This window comes from Crinia signifera, chromosome 6 (assembly GCF_055691185.1).
Source record: "Crinia signifera chromosome 6, ASM5569118v1, whole genome shotgun sequence".
In the NCBI taxonomy this organism is placed as follows: domain Eukaryota; kingdom Metazoa; phylum Chordata; class Amphibia; order Anura; family Myobatrachidae; genus Crinia; species Crinia signifera.
In genome coordinates, this window is record NC_139222.1 from 219,749,987 (window position 1) to 219,758,982 (window position 8,996).

General features: G+C 45.1%; 1 long non-coding RNA gene across 1 annotated transcript; it reads right to left on the minus strand.

Moving 5' to 3' along the window:
- Positions 1 to 3,337: 3,337 nt before the first annotated feature.
- LOC146007216 (uncharacterized) lies at positions 3,338 to 6,546 on the minus strand. Its single transcript, XR_014444286.1, has 3 exons — positions 6,442 to 6,546; positions 3,551 to 3,612; positions 3,338 to 3,469 (listed from the first exon to the last, which is right to left on the minus strand). It is a non-coding gene; the product is annotated as an uncharacterized LOC146007216 (long non-coding RNA).
- Between the last annotated feature and the right edge of the window lie 2,450 nt (positions 6,547 to 8,996).

The window sequence follows — 8,996 nt, forward strand, 5'->3', positions numbered from 1 at the left end:
CGGTCTCTGCTCTGCGATGCCTGCGGTACCCGTCTGCACTACCTCCGCCGGGAACCGTCAATGCGGGGGGGGGACAGGGGGGCTGTATATAAAGATATATCGGATCTGAACATCGTGGGTGCTAAAAAGCACCCATGATGGCTCAGATTCCGATATTTCTTATGTTCTGCAGGTCCGACGCCGTGATCCGATCCGATGCGCGCGGGACCGCGCATCAGATCAGATCAGATGTCAAACACATGTGATTTTCGGCCGGTTTCACCCGATTTATCGGACCAAAGGTCCGAAATCGGATGAAATCGGCCGAAAATCGCATAGTGTATGGGGGCCTTCACAGTCTACATGGAGTGCCGGTTCATTGCTTCCTTTATATATACTTCCACAGCACAAACCATGCAGCGCTACCTACAGCTTCGCACTCACTGGCTTTCTGGTAATTAAGTCACGCTAGGCATTAACAGATTCAACGTTTCGGTTTTATTTAAACCTTCATCAGGAAAACTACAAAGATTTAAATAAAACTCAAAACGCTGAATCTATTAATGCCTAGAATGGCTTAATTACCAGAAAGACCGTCAGCGCCGCCTATCTCACCGACATATAGATAGATTTTATGGGGGGATGGCGGCACTTGTAGGACTTTGCAGAAAAATCACGCCGGACTGTGGGTCTTGTTAGCTTTGAACTAACAAGACCCACAGTCTCTCCTGATTATTCTGCAAAAATCCTACGAGTGGCGCCATCCCCAAAAAATAATCTACATGAGGTATCTTTATACCTCGGAAGTCACCGGGGCAAGTATAAAATTGCATTGTTGTGGAGTGCCGGCCTGGTTCACTTCTATATATATTTTGGAACAATAAAATAAAATGGTTGTATGGTTTATTTTTTATTATTTATTCCATCTGGAATCTCCCATTACAAATTCTGCGTTTGCCTGTCTGGGGCTTATACTGTGTAACAACAAAGAGAATTGTCCCCTGAATCTGGTTGCACCTTACTGCATGCGCAGACCAAAATAACCCTGATACCACCAATAGACTAACAGGAGTAAGTATGTTTGGTTAGCTCATTTATATGTTATATAAAATTATATTGTCATAAAACTATAATTGTATGCATTTGTGTGAAAGCAATCAATTGGTTCATTAACATGGAGCTACATGTCTTAACCAGCATGTATTGCATTTTTCTTTATGCTGCATTTAAAAGAAATCTGAATACGGTACACGATCAGGGGTGGGCTGGGCCGGGGGGCAGGGTGCCATGTGCCCCCTAAGCCGCTCTGGCACGAGTGCTCGCGTCCGCGGCCGCCTTACCTACGTTGCACTGCCGGCGGCCATGTTCCTGTAGTCTTTAAAAACATGTCTGCGGGCTGCGGCTACAGAAACATGGCCGCCGGCCTCCACAGCTACGTGGAGGAGGGCCCGGGCCGGCAGCCTATTCCCTCTGACCACCCAGCACTTGCAGACGCTGGGTGTGGACGTCATGACAATGACGCCTCCCACCCACGCGTCTGCAGACAGTGCAGAAAAAGGAAGCAGGCAGGCACGCACGACACGCTGGACTGAGTCTGGACGTATCGGGGGACTGATCTGTGGCTGCAGCAGGAAAAATTACCACAGGCTGCCCCCCCTGTATAATATAAAAGTAATGTCATGACACCACAGGCTGATTCCCCCTATATAATAATAATAATGCCATGACACCACAGGCTGCTCCCCCTGTATAATAATTTATGTGTCATGGCATTACTTTTATTATATTATACAGGGGGAGCAGCCTGTGGCGTCGTGGCATTACTTTTATATTATACAGGGGGAGCAGCCTGTGGTGTCATGGCATTATTATTATTATACAGGGGGAGCAGCCTGTGGTGTCATGGCATAATGACACCACAGGTCGCTCCCCCTGTATAATAATAATGCCATGACACCACAGGCTGCTACCCCTGTATAATATAAAAGTAATGCCACGGCACCACAGGCTGCTCCCCCTCTATAATATAATAATAGTAATGCCATGACACAAATTATTATACAGGGGGAGCAGCCTGTGGTGTCATGGCATTATTATTATACAGAGGTTGCAGCCTGTGGTGTCATGGCATTACTTTTATATTATACAGGGGGAGCAGCCTGTGGTGTCATGGCATAATTATTATAAAGAGGGAGCAGCCTGTGGTGTCATGGCATTACTTTTATATTATACAGGGGGGAGCAGCCTGTGGTGTCATGGCATTATTATTATTATTATTATTATTATTATTATTATTATTATTATTATTATACAGGGGGAGCAGCCTGTGGTGTCATGGCATTATTGTATAATAATAATGCCATGACACCACAGGCCACTCCCCCTGTATAATAATAATGCCATGACAATACAGGCTGCTCCCCCTGTATAATATAAAAGTAATGCCACGACACCACAGGCTGCTCCCCCTGTATAATATAATAATAGTAATGCCATGACAAAAATTATTATACAGGGGGAGCAGCCTGTGGTGCCATGGCATTATTGTATAATAATAATGCCATGACACCACAGGCTGCTCCCCCTGTATAATAATAATGCCATGGCACCACAGGCTGCTCCCCCTGTATAATATAAAATAATGCCATGACACCACAGCCTGCTCCCTCTTTATAATAATAATGCCATGACACCACAGGCTGTTCTCCTTGTATAATAATTTGTGTCATGGCATTGCTATTATTATATTATACAGGGGGAGAAGCCTGTGGTGTCCTGTCTTTTACGCAATGGAGCAGCCTGTGGTGTCCTGTTATGATTATAACACGGGGAGCAGCCCGTTGTGTCCTATTATACAGGGGGAGCAGCCTGTGGGGGTCTTTATATTATACAGGGGAGCAGCCGGTGGGGTCCTACTTATGGGCCAGTGCTCTGGACTTGCCCCCCCAGGCTAAAAGTTGCCAGCCAGCCCCTGTACACGATACACCACACCCGTACATTCTTTTAGGGCAGTATCTATCCTGCTAAGATTACAGTTAGTAAAGGCAAAAGCGATCTATGCTTAAGCACATCACTCATCACCTGCTCCCCCATCCCCCCATGTAGACAGGGCCTAACACTCAAGATATACTTATAGCTTCACCAATGGTTACATTTAATACATGGACAATGCTCTTGCTATTAAACAAATAAATGTTTTTTAATCTTTACCAGTGTGACTCACAACCACCAAATCCCAGTTAGAAGGACATTATGCTCTGCTTGCCGGTAAATGATATATCACCACAAGAACATGGAAGAAAAGTTTTTGAAGGTTTTAATGAAAAGGGCAAAAACAGGCAGAGACCGGTATAATGCTGTAGACAATTTAATAAACCAGTTTGGAAGATTGAAGAAATACCACCTAATAGTCCTTGAAGAAGAAAGAGTATTCCTGATTATGGTGCATTCAAACTGTAGAACATGAACATGTTGGAGAGATTGTCAGACGCTGGAAAAAAGGACAGAGGCAATTATTAATAATCTATTAGTTAGTAATGAGGAGGAGAATACAATGTATGACGTGTAATACCATAATCTCTTTAGTTTTCCTCACTTTCCTCGACTACCATCATGTTCTTCATACATGAAGGGCTGAATAAGAAGAGAAGACTGGTCACAAACATATTGCAGTTTTAAATAGAAAAAAAAATGCTTAAAATGATTGGCGATACTCAGTGTAGGTACAAACAAATTCTTCTCCTTAAAGGTCTATGAAAATCCATTCATATATTTGGGTATCTCACCTACATGCTAACGTGAACCAGCTTTCAAGTTCAAGATATCTATTCATCAATTTGTAGCAACTGTGCCTATAACTACGACTGGTATCACTATCACTGGCAATCACTATTGCTGCCATATATCCAGTAGTCAGAGTGCTCTCACTCTTAACGCGTATCTTCGTTAATATCTTTTAACGATTTCCTCAGATTGATTGTTGGATCAGTGCCCTCCCTCCCTGTGGACACAAACAATATAGTGACCACTTATCCAGAGAAACAGCACTATATCAGACCTCCTCGACAGCTGTACTAAGCAATTGGTAGTCCTGACATTGGAGATAGTGGTCGGACCCCACGTACAGGTGTCACAAGGGATACCACTCCCTGTATCGGAACCCGTGGCTGCTCTGTGCGGACAGCCGCCTACGGTTACACACCTTTACACCTGAGACCTGATCAACAAATATGAGGGTGTGAGTATTCCTCTCATTTAAGCAATTTCTCATTCATTCATCTGTCATATACAGACTGCTATTCCTGGTTCCCCAGTTTATATATGGATGCAATACATTGAAATGAACAATTCTCGGAGTGAGAACATTTGAACTTACGTTCCCATCTCAACTAAAATTTACCTTTACAGGCATCTGTCATATACTAACTCAGAAGAGTTCACTGTGACGATTACATGCAGGGGAGGTCGGAGCATAGCGCTTGATCAAAGTAATATCTAATACAATATTATAATCTCTGCTATACAAGTGTGTCACACTCTGGTTGTCACTCTCTGCATCTCTCTGCCATCCTATGTCAGCCTCTCCCCATCACCATCTGTACAGCACCATCTGCCTCTTCATGCCACCCTCTCCCTGTAACCATCAGCTTGCCACCCTCTGCCTCTCCCTGTCTTTCAATGCTTCTCCCTGACATCCTCTCCTCATCACCATCTCCTAATCACCTATTCATTGTCATCCCCTGCCTCTGCTCACCCTCCCCTCATTACTCTCTTCCTATCTATGCCACCCTTTCCCTGTCATCCTCTGCTTGTTACTCTCTCCTTCTCTACCATCACCCTCTCTCCAGCACTCTCTAGCTCTCCCTGTTACCCTCTCCCTATCACCTACCGCTTGTCAGCCTTTCTCTCTCCTTTTTAACCATAAGACATATTGTGATCTTGGGTTGGACTATCTATGTCTATGTGTTTGTTCCTGAGCGGCTTTTGTGTGTTTTTTACAGTGAGCGTCTATGAGAGTTATCTGTTTCTTGTGGGAGTCCGTGGGCCTAATTCTGCTTGGCTTATTAAGCAGTGGAAATCGCTGCTTACCAAACCCCAACAAATGCCCGCCAACCCCCAGTGCCACTGAATCACCTCGGTTCCTGTGACATCAGCCACCCAAACCCGGCAGGCATTGGCCATCTGTAATCCCATGGGAACGCCCAGCGTTTTAATGGGGACGCCCATACAATGCTGGGCATTCCCATGGACGAGCCCCATTTTTGCCCCCAGCCCTCTCTCCCCAAAAAGAATGGCCTGGCAAATGTGTAACTCTCCAAAGCCGTTTGTTGCCGGGGCCTGCACATGCACAAATATGTGCTTGCACATGTGAGGACCACCCATCATTGGAACGGGGCCGAATTCACCCTGTTCCGATCCAACATGAATCCCCCCTATGTGTGCATATTTTTTCCTATCAGTGCTTATGTGCATTCTTTTGTCTTGTGGGGGTCCATGTATGTGCATTTTATTTTTATTAGTGCTATTTTTATTTTTTGTGTGTGTCTTCCTATCTGTGTATACTGTACAGTATGCGTGCGATTTTTTTTTCCCATTAGGGGCTTGTGTGTGTTTTGTTTTGTCTATGTGTGTGTGTGTGGTGGGTTTTACCTACTGTATGTGTGTGGGTTTATTTATGTGGGCTTAAATGTTTTCTTGTTTCCTGTGGAAGCCTAAGTGTGTATTCTTTCTTGTCTATTCTATGTGTGTGTGTTTTTTTTTTTATACCTGTGGGTGTCTGTGTGTTTTCCTGTCTGTGTGTGTGTGTTTTTTTTGTTGTGAGGGCCTGTGTGTGTGTGTTTTATTTTTTCATGCAAAGCATATGGGGTATATTTTGTAAGATGGGTGTTCTATTGAATATAGGATGTTGCCATACCAAGATCTTCAAAGTGCTAAAACCATCCAAGTGCATACTGTATGTAAATATATGGAAATTATACCGCAGGGTTGCCGACTTTTAAAAGCTCCTCTCCGGGAGAGGAGACTTTCAGCAGGAGCTCGTGGGCGGGGCTTAATCGTGACATCATTAAGCCCCACCCCCATGAAGGAAAATTACTCAATTTGCCTATCTCCGTGGAGGGGGCGAGGCTTAATGACACGATTATGATGCTTAGCCCCGTCCCCTCCCCGTAGATCTGCAAACATAAGGTAATGTAAATGCTGCGGTCAGGGGGGGGGGGGGGGGCGCAATCAGGGGGGGGGAGCGGGGGTCCCCCAGAATCCGGGAGGGTTGGCCACCTTTCCGGGGGGCCGGGAGGGTGACCCGATTTCCGGGAGGGTAGGCAACCCTGTTATACCGCAATGTTTGGTACCTTGGAAGAGTTGGAGGCTGTAGATGGTTTAGTTCAACATGTACTGTATTAGTAGACAGGGATTATCCTAAAACATTAGTGCTCCGTAAAGAAGCTTATGGTAACAACTCACGCAGTGCAACATTGTATTCCACCGCTACTACTGCAATAACAGTTCATACAATCTGTCTCCCAGGAAGATCCAAAACCATGTATTTCTCCATCATAAAGACAACCTGGAAATGGGAAATGAAATAGTTTTATAGTGTAAATGATGAAAAATATATCATGTTGATATTTGTTAAACATAAGTTGGGATCAAGGCTATCAATGGGGTCGGCAATTGTTAGGTTGGCAAGAATTAGGTCGACTACTATAGGATGACAGTCACTAGGTTTACCCGTCAAATAGGTCGACATGCATTAGCACGACATGGTCATAAGGGTTGACGTGAAGGGTTGATTGACTCCCTGCCTCCTCTGCGGGTCTGCATGGATATCTAGTTTATGATACATTTTAATGTACACTTACTGTACATCACAGGTGAGAAATACATAACCAGGATTCAAGACTGTATAGGTGCCCATACACGGTGCGATGACCGCACCGGTTATGGTCTGGATCCCATCGCGTTTTGTATGTGATTTGCGTGCGATGCGATCCACGGGCCGTACAAATAGTATGTGCAGCACACTGTGTGATGTGATGCCCGCGGGAGTGTGCATCGCACCATGTATAATAATTAATAATAATAATAATAATATATATATATATATATATATTATATAATAATTGCACCTTGAGGATGATTAGATAGATAGACAGGCAGACAGATGGACAGATGTTGCAAGGTGCATGTCATCTTTACATGTATATTTGCCAAAATTTTATAACCATATCTCTTTGTTGCTCTATAGCAGTGAAACTTTTTCAGTTATAGTATCATTACTAGAGACAGGATTATATGCATTTGTATATTTGCATATGTATTTGCATATTTTGCCCATTCTCACTGGTTATTGCATATTTAACCTAAAATCTAGTGATGGTGCATATTTTAGGCCCCGTCCCCTTTCCACCCGCGAATCACAGCACTGCTTTGCCCTGCTGCTGCTGGCCAGGTAGTGGTAGAGTGTGCAGGCTGGGGCAATATGTGCGCAGTGTGGGGAACCTTGGATGTCTGACAGTGCACTAGGCTGCCAATCCATGTTGATAAAAGTCAGTTGGGGCGAATGCCATTACGAAGCTCCTGAACCTTTGCCTGCCCCTGGCCTGGGACTTTACACCAAGAGACAGACTTCTGCAGCAGAGGAGTCGGGCGGACGGGTTGTGACATCACACGGCGCGGAGGAAATGCCGTGTCACAGTGAGTATGCGGTGCAGGGAGGAAGCCTTCCACTGCGCCGCCCTCACACGCTAAATTGACATTTGAACCATCGGCGCTGGAGATGAGGGTCCGTGTGGTTGATGCAAGAAGAGCTTTGGACACTGCAGTATGCTATAGCAGCCAGGAAGAAAAAAAATCCTGTGTACAGCACTAGGCATCTGCAGATGTTGTGGGCCTATTTTTGAGGTTTATTTGCAACTAATTGTATGCAGATTTTTAAATAAATAAGTTAAAAAGTACTTTTTTTATTATTTAATGTAGCATATTTTAACACTTTTCATGCATATTTTAAGTATTTTTCATGCATATTTGCATGCATATTTCAAGCTTTTTATGTTGCATATAATCCTGTCTCTAATCATTACATTACAGCTACATTTCAATAAAGGTTTTATCAAAGTTAGGTTTTATGATTCTGGAATCATTGCAAAAATATCATAAACAATACTTGTATAAGCTGTATAAGCAAGATATTTGCAAACATGTTACGTTTATCGCTTATTTCACATTAGTTTATTCCATAGCTTACATATACTGTAATGGGATGAATCTGTTACTAATGCCCCTTTCAGACCGCACTTTTAAAACGGTAAATTGCCGTTTTTTTACCGTTTTAAAACGGTAATGTGTGCGGTCTGAAAGGTCCAGTCCCACTTAACCGGTTAGAAAATGCAGTTTTTTCTAACCGGTTAAAATGCAGGGTCCTACCCGTTTCTGAACCGGTATTTTAGCCAAAAAATCGGCTCAGAAACGGTATTTAGGACCCAGCCAATGAGCTGGGTCCTAAATTCAGCACAGTGAATACTTAATGAGCGCTCATTAAGTATTCGCAGCACTGGAGCCCCCCCCGCGCGTGTCGACACCCCCCGCGCGCGTGTCGACGCCCCCCGCGCGTGTCGGCGACCCCCCGCGTGTCGACCCCCCCCCCGCGCGTGTCGACGGCCCCCCCGTGTCGACTTACCCCGTGCCGGTCTCTCCGTTGTGGTTCCCGGCACTGCAGCTCAGTATGCTCGGAAAGCACTTATGAAAAAAGTGTCTTTCAGAAAATGGCTGCCCCCATACGGAAGACAGTTTTTTTAAACTGGGTTTCCTATGGGGCAGCCATTTTCTGGAAGACACTTTTTTCATAAGTGCTTTCCGAGCATACTGAGCTGCAGTCCACAACGGAGGTACCGGCACGGGGTAAGTCGACACGGGGGGGGCGCCGACATGCGGGGGGGGTGGGGGGGCGTCGACACGCGCGGGGGGCGTCGACACGCGCGGGGGGCGTCGACATGCGCTCGGTCGACACGCGAGGGGGG